The following is a 17,936-nucleotide window of genomic DNA, read 5'->3' on the forward strand; positions in this document are numbered from 1 at the left end:
AAATCTGTGCCATTGGAAACCGTTTCTCTTTATTGACTCGATCTAAATCCTTTGTGGTTTTAAACTCTGATCACATTGCTTCTTAGCCTTCTCTGCTCCAAGGAGAACAGTCCCAGCTTCTCCAGTCTATCCACGTAACAGTATTCCCTCATCCCTGGAACCATTCTCGTCAATCTCTCCTGTTCCCTCTCAAACCTTCACGTCCTTCCTAAAGTGTGGTGCCCAGAATTGGACACAACACTCCAGCTGAGGCTGAACTCGTGTTTTATATAAAGGTTTAGCGTAACTTGCTGACTTCTGTACTCTGTGCCTCTGTTTATAAAGCCCAGGATCCCATGTGGCTTTATTAACTGATTTGTTAACCTGTCAAAGGTTTGTGCACAAGCACCCCCAGGTCTCTCTCTACTTGCACCCCTTTTAAAATTGGACCATTTAGTCTGGTGGTCTCATTTTTCCTACCAAAATATATCACCTCACACTTCTCTGCGTTGAATCTCGTCTGCCCATTTAGAGCATCCCATAATCTTCTGCATTCGTGAGAATACAAGACTAATATCTGCAACCTGTCCTCATAATTGAACCCTTTTAGCCCCAAGTATGATTCTGGTGAATCTGCGCTGCTCCACCTCCGAGGCCAATGTATTGTGCCAGTGATGCCCTGGCCAAAACTCGACGCCGTTACTCCAGTACTACCTGTTCCCTCCCCCCCAAAAAATAATTTTCCAATATGATTCCTCATCTCTTTCCCGCCACCAGTGGTATAAGTGGGGCTATTCCATGAGTCTACATGCTTTTTGGATCGATGTGATGACAGTGCAGCGCTAAACGGGTCCTTCATTGAAACATCTGTGAACTCGTGGAAACAAGTCATCCTCATTCGAGGGACCGCCTACAATGAAAATAGACATCAGATTTAGTACCAATACGAGAATCCATGGCTGGATCTTTCCTACTTGTCCGCAGCCTTGTCCCACTGCACCGATGACGTGAGGGGCGTTGAGCACATGCAGCCTAGCCTGTTCAGGTATTTTCAACTTAAACAGGTGGGTGTGGTCAGTGCACTCCCAAACCAAATCCATTATGTAGAGCGTTTGCGATGTTTGTGCAATGTGTTGAGGTACTTTGGAAATGCCTTCCTCTTCCCCCATTTATATATTGACTTTAATTACACAGGATATACGGCACAGAATCAGGCCATTCGGCCCAACCAGTCCGGCATTTATGCTCCACTCGAGCCTCCTCCCGTCTTTTCTTATCTAAATCTATGAGCATAAACCTCTATTCCCTTCTCCCTCATTGCTTATCTAGTCTCCCCTTAAATGCATCGATACTATTCGCCTCAATAACTCCCTGTGGGAAGCGAGTTCCACATTCTCACCACTGTCTGGCTAAAGAATTGTGTTCTGAATTCCCTATTGGATTTCTTGGTGACTATCTTATATTGATGGCCTCTAGCTATGTTCTTCCCCCCAATGGAAACATTCTCTCTGTGTCCACTCTATCAAAACCTTTCATAGTTTTAAAGACCTCTATTAGGTCACCTCTCAACCATCTATTTTCAAGAGAAAAGAGACCCAGCCTGTTCATCCTTTCCTGACAGGTACCAGCTCACATTTCTCATACCATCCTTGCAAATGTTTTTTGCACCATCTCCAGTGCCTTGATATCCTTATTATAATATCCAAACCAGAACTGTACACAGTACTCTTAAGTGTGGTCGAACCAAGGTTCGATACAGGTTTAACATAACGGCTCTACTTTTCAATTCTGTCACTCTAGAAATAAACCCCATGTAGCAAAATGTCCCAAAACGTTTCCCTATTTGGCATAAAACACAAGTAGGGAGGCTGAAGGTGCTTTCAAAGTGGTAGCTTATCAAGCCCTTTGAAAATGGGGAGAGGTGGCGGGATTTAGAAAGAATGTTCCCAAATGTGCGAGCAAGGTGCCATCGGCTCTGCTGTGGAAAGAGTAGAGGGAACGTGCTGTAGACTAGAGTCGGATGAGGGTGCGAGAAAGAAAGTAGGGATGGAGGGGGTTGTAGTGGTAGGTGTGATTTTGAAGGCCTCGTCGGGAGTTTCAAATGAGCAAGTTATTAAAAGTACCTCTTTTGATGTTAATTTTAATTGGGGAACATAACTGAACCCCACAATGCAAGAGAAATATCTGGGTGTTACAGTGCATCACTCTCTAAAGCCAACGCGGTATTGGGTTGTATTCACTACCATTTTTGCCCTTGTAGAAAATCTTGGTTAGGTCTCATTTAAAATAGTGCATCCAGCGTTCACCACCCCACATGCTCCGGAATATTGCGGCTTTGCAAAGGGTGCAGAGATTGTTTCCCAATTTAAAGCACCATAGCCACCCAGATAAGCTTAAAGAGCCAGGTCTGTATACGTTAGAGAGGTGTGGACTCCGGCGATTTGATCAAGGTTTATAAAATAACAAAGGGACTAGATTGTGCTTACGTGGACGTTATTTCCGCTGGATAGGAGGACCGGGGGTCAGCTTACGAGTTAAGTAACGGCAGAACTGAGCTGAATATTGGGTGTTACATATGCAGACTATAGTTATACTCTCTGTGTAGTCACTGTATAGTTGCATAAGATGGAGACTTAGTACATCAGGTAACATCAATGAGGTTTACACTGTATATATACTATACTGCCACCACTAGAGGGTGCAACTGGTGGAGACTGGGGTTTCCTGCCCCTATGGCAGAGGCTGTCCACCAGAGGGCACTGCGGTGGGAGACCTGAGGGTCACCTGCATAGGTGTGCAGAGCCCAGTATAAAAGGCTGCCCACCATGCTTGTGCCTCACTCTGGAGTTACGAATAAAGGACCAATGTCACAACAGTTTGAGTACAACACATTGCCTTGTGCAGTCATTCATAAGGACATTACAAATAGGCTGGTTCTTTTGCCAGAGACTAGTAAAATAAAGAAAGACTTGCATTTCTACAGTGCCTTTTATGACCTCGGGATGTCCCAAAGCGCTTTACAGCTGATGAAGTACTTTTTGAAGTGCTGTCACTGTTGTAATGTAGGAAATGTGGCAGCCAATTTGCGCACAGCAAGCTCCCACAAACATCAACGTGATAGTGACCAGGTAATGTTTTAGTGATACAAAAGCAAAATAGTGCAGATGCTGGAATCTGAAATAAAAACAGAAAATGCTGGAAATACTCTGCAGGTCAGGCAGGATCTGTGGGGAGCGACAGAGTTAACGTTTCAGGTCGATGGCCCTTCATCAGAATATTTTAGTGATCTTGATTTGAGGGATAAATATTGGTCAGGTCACCGAGGAGAACTCCCCCTGCTCTTCAAAATAGTCCTGTGGTATCTTTAACGTCCACCAGATGGATGGAACAGGGCTGCTGCCTCTCCGGGTAATGATCCATTTGACCCATCTTAAATGACAACAACAACTTGCATTTATATAGTGCCTTTAACATAGTAAAATGTCCCAAGCCTTTTCATAGGAGCGTTATTGGACAGAATTGGACACCGAGCCATTGAGAGATATTAGGACATGTGACCAAAAGTGGTTGTAGGGCTGGAGGAAGTTACAGAGATCGGGAGGGGCGAGTTCATGGAGGGATTTGAAAACAAGGATGTGAATTTTAAAATCGAGGCGTTGTTGGACTGGGCAGTGAGATCAGCGGGTGATGGGTGAGCGGGACTTGGTGCGCATTTTAAATGAACTCAAGTTTATGGAGCGTGCAAGGTTGGGAGGCTGTCCAGAAAAGCATTGGAATAGTCGAGTAGAGTTAACAACGGCGTAGAATCATAGAATAGTTACAGGACAGAAGGAGGCCTGTTGAGCCCGTGCCGGCTCTCAGCTAGTCCCACTCCCCCGCCCTTTCCCCGTAGCCCTACAATTTATTTTATCTTTCAGATACTTACCCAACTCCCTTTTGAAAACAGTGATTGAGTCTGCCTCCACCACCCTCTCAGGCAGCGCATTCCAGATCCTAACCACTCACTGTGTTTTAAAAAAAAAGTTTTTGGTTCTTTTGCCAATCACCTTAAATCTGTGTCCTCTGGTTCTCGACCTTTCTGCCATTGGGAAGAGTTTCTCTATTGACTCTGTCCAGACCCCTCATGACTTTGATCACCTCGATCAAATCTCCTCTCAACCTTCACTGTTCCAAGGAGAACAAACCCAATATCTCCAGTCTCTCCTCGTAACTGAAGTCCCGCATTCCTGGAATCCCGAAAGCATGGATGAGGGGTAGATCATCGGCAACAACTCCCGACCCTGTGACCTCCACCACCTAGAAGGACAAGGGCAGCAGGTGTATAGGAACACCACCACCTCCATGTCACACACCAGCCTGACTTGGACATTGTGGGAGCAACATTATCACATGGACTGCAGCGGTTCAAGAAGGTGGCTCACCAGTCCCAATTTCTCAAAGGATTTTCAACATAGGCTACGGGGAAAGGGGGGGGGGGTGGGGGTTAGAGTAGCTGAGAGCCGACACGGGCTCGAATGGCCGCCTTCTGTGCTGTAATTTGAGGTGTTGGGGATACCAAGAGCTGACGTATGTCAGTGAGAATAGGGGTGAGGGATAAGCAAGACTTGCTATGGGCAGCAGAGTAACGGATGAGCTGAAGTTTACAACAACAACTTGTATTTATATAGCGCCTTTAATGTAGTAAAACATCCCAAGGCGCTTAACAGACGTGTTATAAGACAAAACAAATAAATTTGACACCGAGCCACAAAAGAAGAAATTAGCGCCGGTGACCAAAAGCTTGGTCAAAGGGGCAATTGAGAATGGAGGTGAGAATTGATGAGGTTTCGGAAGCAGATGGGCTGAGGTAGGAACGGAAGCAGATGCTGTTGCAGATGTGGAAGTAGATGCACTTTGTGATTGAGAGGAGATGGGGGTCCAAAGTTTAGCTCTAGGTTGAACAAGACTGTCTTCCTGAAGGAATAAATTGCAGCCCGTCCAAGACTAGATGTCAAGACAAGCAATGTGTTTTAATGGTCAGAGTCCCTCACGGTCTCTGTATTAAGCCTGCTGCACCAGGAAAGATGCTGTTCTCTTGCTCTCCCGTGCTCTTTTTCCAGGGTTGGGATTGCCAAATTAGGTGCTACCTTCCAGAACATGTTGTGCTGGTGACTCACAGGCTGAGTTGACACTGGCAAGCTCACTCCACGTGCGACCTTTAACCCATACCAGAGGGGTGGAGCCTCACCTTTCCTAGATTGCAATCACGCGAGAGTTCACTGGCGCAGTAATTCAGACTAGTGCTGAAGGCATCACTAGTCATTATTATTAATTAACAATAACTTTTATTTATATAGCGCTTTTAACGTAATAAAACGTCCCAAGGCGCTTCACAGCAATGTAACAAGATAAAACAGAAATTTGACACCAAGCCACAAAATAAGAAATTAAGGCAGATGACCAAAAGCTTGGTTAAAGAGGTAAGTTTTAAGGAGCGTCTTAAAGGAGGAAAGAGAGGCGGAGCGGTTTAGGGAGGGAGTTCCAGAGCTTAGGGCCCAAACAACTGAAGACACGGCCACCAATGGTTGAGCAGTTATCATGTAAAATGTTCGAAAAGACAACATTTAAAAACCACAGACATCTTGTGGGGTTGAAAAAGATTGAAAGATAATTGTAGGTCACAGTCTTGGCTGAATGGTAAAATTTTTGACTGTGGCAGAAGGTTGTGGGTTGAAGCCCCGTTTGAACACATAATCTAGGTTGTCCATCAGTGCAGTAGTGAGGGAGTGCTGCACTATTGGAGGTGCCGTCTTTTGGTTGACGTATTAAACCGAGACCATAATCTGCCTTCTCAGCTGTAAACGTTCCCATGGCACTATTTCTCCTGGTGTCCTGACCAACATCTATCCCTCAAGGAACATTGCTGAAACAAATGATCTGATCATTTAACTAATTGCTATTCATCATCATAGGCGGTCCCTCGAAATGAGGATGACTTGCTTCCACGCCAAAAAGAGGATGCGTTCACAGGTGTTTCAATGAAGGACCCGAACTACGTTGAAAGGGTTGAAGATGCCTGTGCGTGGATTTTTTTTAACGTGGGGTGACCGTTGCTCACCAGGCACCACATGGGCTTTACAGAGCGAGGTCTTGGTCCAGTGGCAAGGGTTACCCAAGACGACTGGAGACCAGCTCTGCTGCACGGACCTAGTGCGCGCACATATTGCAGTGTGGGCTGGGCCCGTGCTGCCCCTGGCCCCAAACTCGCGCCTCCCCTGGGCCCCGATCACGTCCCTCCACCGTCTCTCTCAGCTCCTTCGCCTCGACATCGCCGCTCCTGCTGTATCTGCCCACGCTCCAATCACCGACCTGGATTTTGATGATGTTCTTCGCTGCCGTCGCCCTCCTGTACCAGCTCACGCTGTACCTTGCCGTGGCATGCCTCCACGCTGCCCATGACTGCCGCTCGCTGATCTTTTATAGCCCCGACCTGCCGCTGGTAGTCTCTCGCAGATTTGCTGTTGTGATTTCCCTACATTATAACAGTGATTACACTTAAAGTGATTTATCTGCTGTGAAATGCTTCTGGACAACCTGAGGTCTGGAAATGTACCATATAATTGCAAGTACTTTCTAATAAACTATTTATTAAGACATAACACTGGTAGAACATATCAACAATGTTTTTCAGTAAAACATTGTGTTCCTGTCATAAGCAGCTGTCAAAATCAAGTGCACTGATCTCTCGCATACTATTTCAGGGGACTTTTCAGCGTAAGAGAGTTCATCAAATGAGCTCTTAATATAAACAAAAATGGTCACAGAAATATTGCACAACTCATTGAGTTAAAGAGATGCTTCCACAATCTCTCACTCCCAGGTTAAACACGGGGCTGGCCACAACATTATTGCTGGGTGGTGAACACTTGTTTGTAGAATTACCTCAAACTGTGATGATTCCAAACCTTAGCCAGTCAGGCATTGTAGTGTGCTCGTTCAAAGTGGTTGCGTGGTGGACCGAACGTCTCCATCTCTCATGGTCATCGACTCTCATCGTAGTGCCAGCTGTGGCTCAGTGGGCAGCACTCTCGCCTCTGAGTCAGAAGGTTGTGGGTTCAAGTCCCACTTCAGGAATCTAGGCTGACACTCCAGTGCAATGCTGAGGGAGTGCTGCACTGTCAGAGGTGCCGTCTTTTGGATAAAACGTTAAACCGAGATCCTGCCTGCTCTCTCAAGTGGACATAAAAGATCCTATGGCACTATTTCGAAGAGAAGGGGAGTTATCCCCAGTGTCCTAGAAGCATATAAAATTCTAACGGGATTGGACAGATTAGATGCAGGAAGAATGTTCCCGATGTTGGGTAAGTCCAGAACCAGGGGTCACAGGCTAAGGATAAGGGGTAAACCATATAGGAGCGAGATGAGGAGAACCTTTTTCACCCAGAGAATTGTGAACCTGTCGAATTCTCTACCACAGAAAGTTGTTGAGTCCAGTTCGTTGGATCTATTCAAAAGGGAGTTAGATGTGGCCCTTACAGCTAAAGGGATCAGGGGGTATGGAGAGAAGGCAGGAATGGGGTACTGAAGTTGCATGATCAGCTATGATCATATTGAATGGTGGTGCAGGCTCAAAGGGCCGAATGGCCTGCTCCTGCATCTATTTTCTATGTTTCTATGACCTGGGATGATAGAGAATACAAGCAAGTTGTTAAGTTGGGAGAAACACAGACAGCAGTTAGATGTGTACATGTGAACTGGCACGATGCATTAAGCCATCAATCACACTTGACATCTCAGGACTTTGGGCTGAGAGCCAACCATGGGTTAACAACACATACTGTTGAATCAATTGAGCCAATAAGATAAAAGGGGGCGAGTTCATAGTTGTAAGCTGATCCAGGTATAAATTCAGCCATTTTAGCCATGTACTGCCAGTGTAACAAAGACCTGGAATTCTGCCAAGGATCTGTTGCTGCTGCTAAAATAAAGTTACTTTAAACCTACACCCGATTTCGAATCTCATTGAAAATTAAGAGATCTAACAATTTTGGCGTCACGAACAGGATCGCTGAGGGAAGAAACTGAACTTTGGACATCAGACCTACATACTGAGGTAAGGACTCCTCTTTATAAAAGTCCTCGGTCAAGTGTTTAAATTCACCCACCCTCTACGCGATTCCGAAAGCTTCCGGTTTGCGAACCCTCCGGTTGGTAGTCGACTCGAGGTCCCATATAGACGGTCTAACTTTGGCGGTGTGTTAGTTAATTAATTATCGACCCACTGACCCTACTGGAAAGCCGACGACTCGAGACCCCAGTAAAGAAATCAGTACTATGGCAGCAGAAGATAAGAGCAAAGAATTGCCTACAATTGTTAAAGGCAGGCGGGCCCCACCTGAGGTTTCGATAGATTAAATCCTCCAACAGTTGAAAGAATACATAGAGCAACAATTCGACTTATCTAAAACCTGTATCAAGATCGAACAAAAGTACGGTACCTCCAAAGGACAATGGTCCTTGGACGAGATCAAAAGGGTCTGGGGAAAAACGACCTGTATGAAAAATAAAGAACAAACCAGATGGTCCCTAGCCGTTATGGGACAGATCCGACAGCGGAATTAAATCATGGCACGGTCCCAACATGATCGAGACCTGACCAGTACAAAGGACCAATTGCAAGCGGTTTGTGAACAACTAAGACAGAAAAAACTTGAACTTGAAAAGTCGGAAGTGGAAGTTAAAGATCTTAAAGGTGAAATTAAAGAATGGAAAAAATCATTAGGTCAAGAGACAGTAATAGGAAAAGGAAAATGTATCGGTTAATTCCCAGGGTACCCATGTTTGGATAAATTAAAAGCGCAAACCCGAAGACACGACCGAGGAATAGATATGGATTCTGAGTCCTCCGATGATACAAGGTCAGAGGATGAAGAATTAGGGGTGCGTTTTGCCCCGTTTAAAAAAAGACGAGTTGTAGTCAAATCAGAAGAGACCGCGGATGAGGACGGAACCAAAAAAACGAAGAGAAGGGTGTACGAAGAATACTTATTTCATGATCCGGCAGACCCAGAGAAAATTGATAAATGGTCCAAGGAGTTGCCCAATCCAAAGAAAGGGGGAGTGAAAACGTGGGAACAATTGGACCGCCTAAGAAATACATATCAACTTCATCCCTGGGATGGAGTGCAAATTTTGACCATAATGGTGCCAAAAACGCAAGGAAGAAAATTGTACGACAAGGTAGAAGAAGCTTTGGAGCAGGATGAGCAAGAATTAAACGCAGGGTGGGATGCGATTAAACACTGGCTGCAAGCCTTCAGTCCAGCTAAGACAGACTGGGGAAAAATTGCAGCCTGCCAACAGAAAGGAACAGAGGAGGTCCTGGAGTATGACAAGCGGTTTAGATGCACGTGGCTAGAACATTCGGGTATGAATAATACGGATGAGGAAATGGATGAACAAGTGTTTGGACCCCTGAAAGCAACTTTCGTGGCAAGTCTAAAGCCAGAACTGTCCAAAGTGCTTAAGGTAGTGTTACCAGACTGGGAAGGTAGAGGAACTACCTTTGCAGCATTGGTGGATCGATGTAACCAATTAGATCGGGATATGGGAGCTAAAGTCTGAGCTGTACAGGCTATGGGATGGAAATCCCAGGATTCCGATAAACAGTCATTCGGAAAATTACCCGGAAAATGTCATTATTGTGGGAAAGAAGGTCACCGGGCCAAGACACGCAGGGTGAAACAGCAAGGTCGCGGCCGGGGAAGAAGACGTGGTCAGGGATACCACTCAGCCAACAAGCCAGGCTTGTCACAAGATAATGACCTCATGGAAGCATTTAAGCGACTGACAATACAACAACAGAAGGAGTTACTTGGGATAGCAAAAAACGATTAGAGCCCGCCCTGGCTCCTCTCCTCGCACTAATACAACAAAGGGGCGATGGGCTATATATAACTGTGAGGGTGGGCGATAAGGATGTGGACTGTCTTTTAGACAACAGGGGCGGAATTAACATGCTTACCCCTACAATATGGAGACTCTTTGCCATTGGATGGTAGGGCACGTACAGCCTATGGAGTTGGGGGCCATAAAATGGAAAATAAAAGGCATAAAGCCAGCATCGACAAAGCACAAATATCCCAAGAAGAGGTTGTATACCTGGGACAAAAGATTTCACAAGGAAAGAGAGAACTTACCCAGGATAGAACTGCAGCTATTCGGGCTGCTAAAAAACCCACCACTATTCAGGAACTAAGGTCTTTTTTGGAATTGTGTAACTTTAAAAGAAATTGGATTGACTCCTTCACACAGCTTGCCCAGCCATTGAATGATATTTTAAAGGGGAAACGTGCCTCTAAAGAAGCCATCACCCTCACTAAGGAACAGCAAGAGGCCTTCCTGAGTTTGAAAAAGGCTTTGTGTTCGGCACCGGCTCTGGGAATCCCCGACAGTGGTAAGCCATTTACCCTGTTTGTCCATGAGAAAGAAGGATATATGACAGCTATACTGACACAAGAACATGGGGATCGGCAAAGACCTATTGGCTATTATTCGGCAAAACTGGATGCGGTAGCCCTCGAGTGTGGAAGTTGCCTAAGGGCCATGGAAGCTACATGTCGAGCGGTAATGATCACTGCGGGTCTAGTCCTCGACCAAAAGCTGATTGTCAAGTGTCCACACACCGTACATGCTTTGCTGTCTATGAATAGAATGTCTCAGGTGACGGCAGCAAGATGGACCCGCTGGACAGCAGTTTTGGAAGCTCCTAATCTCCATATCGTCCGGGCCAGCCCGGTTAATCCCGCAACTATGCTCCCGATGTCAGAATTGAGGGAGCAAGAGGGGGGAGAAAGTGAAGAGCATGACTGCGTGGAGATTTTAAAAGAAACAGAAGAAGCAGCCTTAGCAGCAGAGGAGCCTCTGCACAACCCAGACCTCATCCTGTTTACAGATGGTTCCTCCTTTGTTGACAATGGTACCAGAAAAGCAGGATGGGTAGTTACAGCCTTATATGAGGTAGTGGCAAAAGGATGTTTACCCTCAGGAACGTCAGCACAACAGGCCGAGTTACGGGTCCTGTCAGAAGCATGTTGAATAGCAGAAGGACAGACAGCTAATGTCTACACAGATTTGCGTTATGCTTTTGGAGTCGCTCACGACTTTGGTCTGTTATGGCGGAAAAGAGGATTCCTCACTGCTGCTGGTACACCTATCTGAAATGGAAAAGAAGTCCGAGACTTACATAGAAACATAGAAACATAGAAAATAGGTGCAGGAGTAGGCCATTCGGCCCTTTTAGCCTGCACCGCCATTCAATGAGTTCATGGCTGAACATGCAACTTCAGTACCCCATTCCTGCTTTCTCGCCATACCCCTTGATCCCCCTAGTAGTAAGGACTTCATCTAACTCCTTTTTGAATATATTTAGTGAATTGGCCTCAACAACTTTCTGTGGTGGAGAATTCCACAGGTTCACCACTCTCTGGGTGAAGAAGTTTCTCCTCATCTCGGTCCTAAATGGCTTACCCCTTATCCTTAGACTGTGACCCCTGGTTCTGGACTTCCCCAACATTGGGAACATTCTTCCTGCATTTAACCTGTCTAAACCCATCAGAATTTTAAACGTTTCTATGAGGTCCCCTCTCATTCTTCTGAACTCCAGTGAATACAAGCCCAGTTGATCCAGTCTTTCTTGATAGGTCAGTCCCGCCATCCCAGGAATCAGTCTGGTGAACCTTCGCTGCACTCCCTCAATAGCAAGAATGTCCTTCCTCAGGTTAGGAGACCAAAACTGTACACAATACTCCAGGTGTGGCCTCACCAAGACCTTGTACAACTGTAGCAACACTTCCCTGCCCCTGTACTCAAATCCCCTCGCTATGAAGGCCAACATGCCATTTGCTTTCTTAACCGCCTGCTGTACCTGCATGCCAACCTTTAATGACTGATGTACCATGACACCCAGGTCTCGTTGCACCTCCCCTTTTCCTAATCTGTCATCATTCAGATAATAGTCTGTCTCTCTGTTTTTACCACCAAAGTGGATAACCTCACATTTATCCACATTATACTTCATCTGCCATGCATTTGCCCACTCACCTAATCGATCCAAGTCGTTCTGCAGCCTCATAGCATCCACCTCGCAGCTCACACTGCCACCCAACTTAGTGTCATCCGCAAATTTGGAGATACTACAGTTAATCCCCTCATCTAAATCATTAATGTACAGTGTAAACAGCTGAGACCCCAGCACAGAACCTTGCGGTACCCCACTAGTCACTGCCTGACATTCTGAAATGTCCCCATTTACTCCTACTCTTTGCTTCCTATCTGACAATCAGTTCTCAATCCATGTCAGCACACTACCCCCAATCCTATGTGCTTTAACTTTGCACATTAATCTCTTGTGTGGGACCTTACTAGAGGCCATACAATTACCTCAGGAAGTGTCTATCCTGAAGTGTAAGGCCCATACCAGGAAAATACCACGGAAGCACAGGGAAATGCCCTAGCCGACCAGGCAGCTAAAGATGCCGCCTCACAGGGCGCTCCCCCAGAAGAACCAACACAGATGTGCAGATTGAAAGCACTCAGGACTCTGACACGAGACCTTCTAACAATGCAAGGCGAGTGCTCCCGAGAGGAAAAATGGACATGGATTGAGGCAGGAATTAAGCTATGCGAAGATGGTGTCTGGAGACAAAGAGTTACCGACAAGCCAGTTGCAAGCCACAAGCGCTTATGCCTTTTTTAGCCCAACAGATCCACTCGTGGGGTCACTTAGCCTCACAACTGATGACAGCACGGTTCCAGAAAAGCTGGTGGGGTCGGGGATTTAAAAAACATGCCCAGCTGGTAACAGACCGCTGTGTGGTCTGCCAGAAAAATAATTCTGGACCCATCACGGTAATGCCCCAACTGAGGCCCCCTGCCCCTGTCGGACCATTCCAGCATCTGCAGGTTGATTATATATCTCTTCCTTCATGCCAAGGATACACTAACATTCTTGTCATGGTCGACAGATTCTCTAGATGGGTAGAAGCTGTCCCAACTAAAAGAGCCACAGCCAATCACACTACAAAGGTCATGTGTAAGGATTACATTCCCCGATGGGGAGTCCTGAGTAGCATTGACTCAGATCAGGGAACACACTTCACAGTTGCTGTCTGCAAAGAAGTCTGCAGGTTACTGAACATTACGTGGAATTTACACTGTCCTTATCATCCACAATTATCAGGACAAGTAGAGCGAATGAACGAACTTTGAAACAACGGCTTGCCAAATATCACCAAGAAGGAACACCATGGCCCCAGGCACTACCAATAGTGCTATGTAGCATTAGGGCAACCCCGAACAGAACTACAGGTCTAAGCCCATTTGAAATTATAACAGGAAGACCCATATCGCTGCCAGGAACTATTGATTTACGGAAAGCTGATGTTCACTTAATGAGTGACACTTTGTTATCATACTGTCAGAACCTAACCAATGCTATTAGTTCTGTTTCCCGACAGGTATCGGCAGCTTGGGGTAATCCACCCGAAGGAGGACACGGCATCATCCCGGGAGTCTGGGTTTATGTGAAAAACTTACATAACGAACCTTTGGGTGCCAAGTGGGAGGGACCTTACCAAGTGTTATTGACCACCCAGGCAGCGGTTAAAGTCCAAGGAAAGAAAGTCTGGATCCACACTTCACACGTTAAACGAGCACCCGTAACTGAAGCTGAAATCTGATAAGGACAATTACTTCTTGCCAAAATGTATAAATTTACTGTACTACTGACTGTAGGTATTATAGGCATTTGCCTACTTCTTACTAGCTGACCCTCTGCACCAAAGGGAAATAGTAGAGTACCCAGGGAATTACATGTAAATACCTTTTTATATATGTCATACGTTTATGCCAAACAAGGTAACATTTCTAGTTGTTGGGTGTGTGCACATATTCCTATTCACTCAAAGGAAGGGCTTCCCTTGAGGCCAATTCCCTTGAATATCTTGGAAATGGCTGAGTGGATAATTAATCAAAACAAAACAGGCAATGTGTTTCAGGATACGGAAAACTGGGCACGTAAATGGAAGTCAGCAGGTTACAATCTGACTACCTTTGAAGGGGGGGTACCAACCGTGCGACAATAATTCCAAACGGCCCCCATTTTTTGTTATCACTGATACAACGGGGGTAGGAAGACCGGGGGAATCGGTCTGTCTGATTAGAAACATAACGGGGGCCAAAATCTGGGGTATAGTAACTGCTCCCAGAATTATAATATAATCAAGCCACAGAACCGTCCAAACTGGGCCGATGTGGGAGTTCTTAACATAATGGGGATTCTGAATAAAACAGCTGGAAAAGCCTGGACAGGCCCCGGAGTGTTGCTGACAAAGAAACAGCTAACATTCATTGCCCATAATGGCACCTATTGGGTGTGTGGCCACAAGGCCTACCCTTGGCTGCCCCAGAATTGGACGGGATCCTGCTATTTAACCTACATTGTGCCATATATGTATCATATAAAGTCCCTGTCGGAACATCTACGCCACCCTAAGAGAGCTATCACAGAAACAGAGAGGTTCTTTGCCATTCTGGTCCCCGGGTATGGGACCGCCAAACTGGCAAGGGAATCCATTAACATGGCATCCGTTGTGGAACGGGTAGCCAATGATACCTCAGAGGCCCTAGTTAAAATCAATGCAGAAATGATAGCAATCTGCACAGTTGCCCTACAGAATAGAATGGCTCTTGACTACATCTTGGCTGAAAAGGGAGGTACTTGCGTCCTACTCGGAACTGAGTGTTGCACATATATCCCAGATAGTTCCGAAGAAATTATCCACTTAGCGGAGCATATCCAAAAGGAGGTAGAAACATTTTAAGCAACCCCCACCATTCACTTTATGGAGCGGGGCCACTGAATGGCTAGGTTCAATCGGAACTTCATTGGTGGAAGATTTAATTCTATTCATTGTAATTATTTTACTTTTATATTGTTTGTTTATGTTGATTAAATGTTGTTGCAACAAGGCGGCTGTAGCTGCAGTCCCGCTAAGACTGTCTGTATGTGGCACAGGGGTATGTTATGCTTAAGGGAAGGTTGTTTACTGGTTTAATTAAGATATTAATTTGGATTAAATTGGAATGAGGTTAATTAACCTACTAAAACCAGACTTTCATTGTGGCCACGATGGAACTCGGGTTGGTGTAAATTTGTGTGGAAGCTACTAGTCCAGACATGTGGCGAAACACATCAACAAATTTTAGAAGGAAACTCTATTAACATGTATGAAATTATTTTACAGAATGTTTAACCAGTGATAACTGATATTTTATGATTCCGTTTTTGAAAGAATCAAAGGGGGGATTGATAGAGAATACAAGCAAGTTGTTAAGTTGGGAGAAACACAGATAGCAGTTAGATGTGTACATGTGAACTGGCACGATGCATTAAGCCATAAATCACACTTGACATCTCAGGACTTTGGGCTGAGAGCCAACCATGGGTTAACAACACATACTGTTGAATCAATTGAGCCAATAAGATAAAAGGGGGCGAGTTCATAGTTGTAAGCTGATCCAGGTATAAATTCAGCCATTTTAGCCATGTACTGCCAGTGTAACAAAGACCTGGAATTCTGCCAAGGATCTGTTGCTGCTGCTAAAATAAAGTTACTTTAAACCTATGACCGGATTTCGAATCTCATTGAAAATTAAGAGATCTAACATGAGGCCAATATTTATCCTTCAATCAACTTCACTAAAACAGATTATCTGGCCATTATCACATTGCTGTTTGTGGGAGCTTGCTGTGCGCAAATTGGCTGCCGCATTTTCCACATTACAACAGTGACAGCATGCCAAAAGTACTTCATTGGCTGTAAAGCGCTTTGAGACATCCGATGTTCGTGAAAGGCGCCATATAAATGCAAGTCTTTTTCTTTCTTTCTCCTCATGGCTGAGAATGTCGAAGCAGGAGTAAGCCACTCTGCCCCTCGAGCCTGTTCCCTCATTCAGTTGGATCATGGCTGATCTGTACTTTAACTCTATCTACCTGCCTTTACTCCATATCCCTAGCTACCCTTAACCAATCAAAATCTGTCACCCTCCCAGGCTCAATATTGAGTTCAGATATTTTCAGACCACAAAAGCATATATTGGTCTTGGAGGGCGTGCAACTTGTAGAATGGGCATATAATCGGCAAATGAATTTCAACATAGATAAGTGTGAGGTATTACATTTTCCAGAAGAAAAATAAGGAGGTCACATATTATTTTGAAATTAAGAATCCAAATAGGGTAGAGGAGCAAATGGATCTGGGAGTACATAGAAACATAGAAATATAGAAAATAGGTGCAGGAGTAGGCCATTCGGCCCTTTGAGCCTGCACCGCCATTCAATGAGTTCATGGCTGAACATGCAACTTCAGTACCCCATTCCTGCTTTCTCGCCATACCCCTTGATCCCCCTAGTAGTAAGGACTATATCTAACTCCTTTTTGAATATATTTAGTGAATTGGCCTCAACAACTTTCTGTGGTAGAGAATTCCACAGGTTCACCACTCTCTGGGTGAAGAAGTTTCTCCTCATCTCAGTCCTAAATGGCTTACCCCTTATCCTTAGACTGTGACCCCTGCTTCTGGACTTCCCCAACATTGGGAACATTCTTCCTGCATCTAACCTGTCTAAACCCGTCAGAATTTTAAACATTTCTATGAGATCCCCTCTCATTCTTCTGAACTCCAGTGAATACAAGCCCAGTTGATCCAGTCTTTCTTGATATGTTAGTCCCGCCATCCCGGGAATCAGTCTGGTGAACCTTCGCTGCACTCCCTCAATAGCAAGAATGTCCTTCCTCAAGTTAGGAGACCAAAACTGTACACAATACTCCAAGGCCCTATACAACTGTAACAATACCTCCCTGCCCCTGTATTCAAATCCCCTCGCTATGAAGGCCAACATGCTATTTGCTTTCTTAACCGCCTGCTGTACCTGCATACCAACCTTCAATGACTGATGTACCATGACACCCAGGTCTCGTTGCACCTCCCCTTTTCCTAATCTGTCATCATTCAGATAATAGTCTGTCTCTCTGCTTTTACCACCAAAGTGGATAACCTCACATTTATCCACATTATACTTCATCTGCCATGCATTTGCCCACTCACCTAACCTGTCCAAGTCGTTCTGCAGCCTCATAGCATCCACCTCGCAGCTCACACTGCCACCCAACTTAGTGTCATCCGCAAATTTGGAGATACTACAGTTAATCCCCTCATCTAAATCATTAATGTACAGTGTAAACAGCTGGGGCCCCAGCACAGAACCTTGCGGTACCCCACTAGTCACTCCCTGACATTCTGAAAAGTCCCCATTTACTCCTACTCTTTGCTTCCTATCTGACAATCAGTTCTCAATCCATGTCAGCACACTACCCCCAATCCTATGTGCTTTAACTTTGCACATTAATCTCTTGTGTGGGACCTTGTCGAAAGCCTTCTGAAAGTCCAAATCAACTGGTTCTCCCTTGTCCACTCTACTGGAAACATCCTCAAAATATTCCAGAAGATTTATCAAGCATGATTTCCCTTTCACAAATCCATGCTGACTTGGACCTATCATGTCACCTCTTTTCAAATGCGCTGCTATGACATCCTTAATAATTGATTCTATCACTTTACCCACTACTGATGTCAGGCTGACCAGTCTATAATTCCCTGTTTTCTCTCTCCCTCCTTTTTTAAAAAGTGGGGTTACATTGGCTACCCTCCAGTCCATAGGAACTGATCCAGAGTCTATGGAATGTTGGAAAGTGACTGTCAATGCATCCGCTATTTCCAAGGCCACCTCCTTAAGTACTCTGGGATGCAGTCCATCAGGCCCTGGGGATTTATCGGCCTTCAATCCCATCAATTTCCCCAACACAATTTCCCGACTAATAAGGATTTCCCTCAGTTCCTCCTTCTTATTAGACCCT

This window comes from Pristiophorus japonicus, chromosome 15, assembly GCF_044704955.1.
Source record: "Pristiophorus japonicus isolate sPriJap1 chromosome 15, sPriJap1.hap1, whole genome shotgun sequence".
NCBI lineage: Eukaryota > Metazoa > Chordata > Chondrichthyes > Pristiophoridae > Pristiophorus > Pristiophorus japonicus.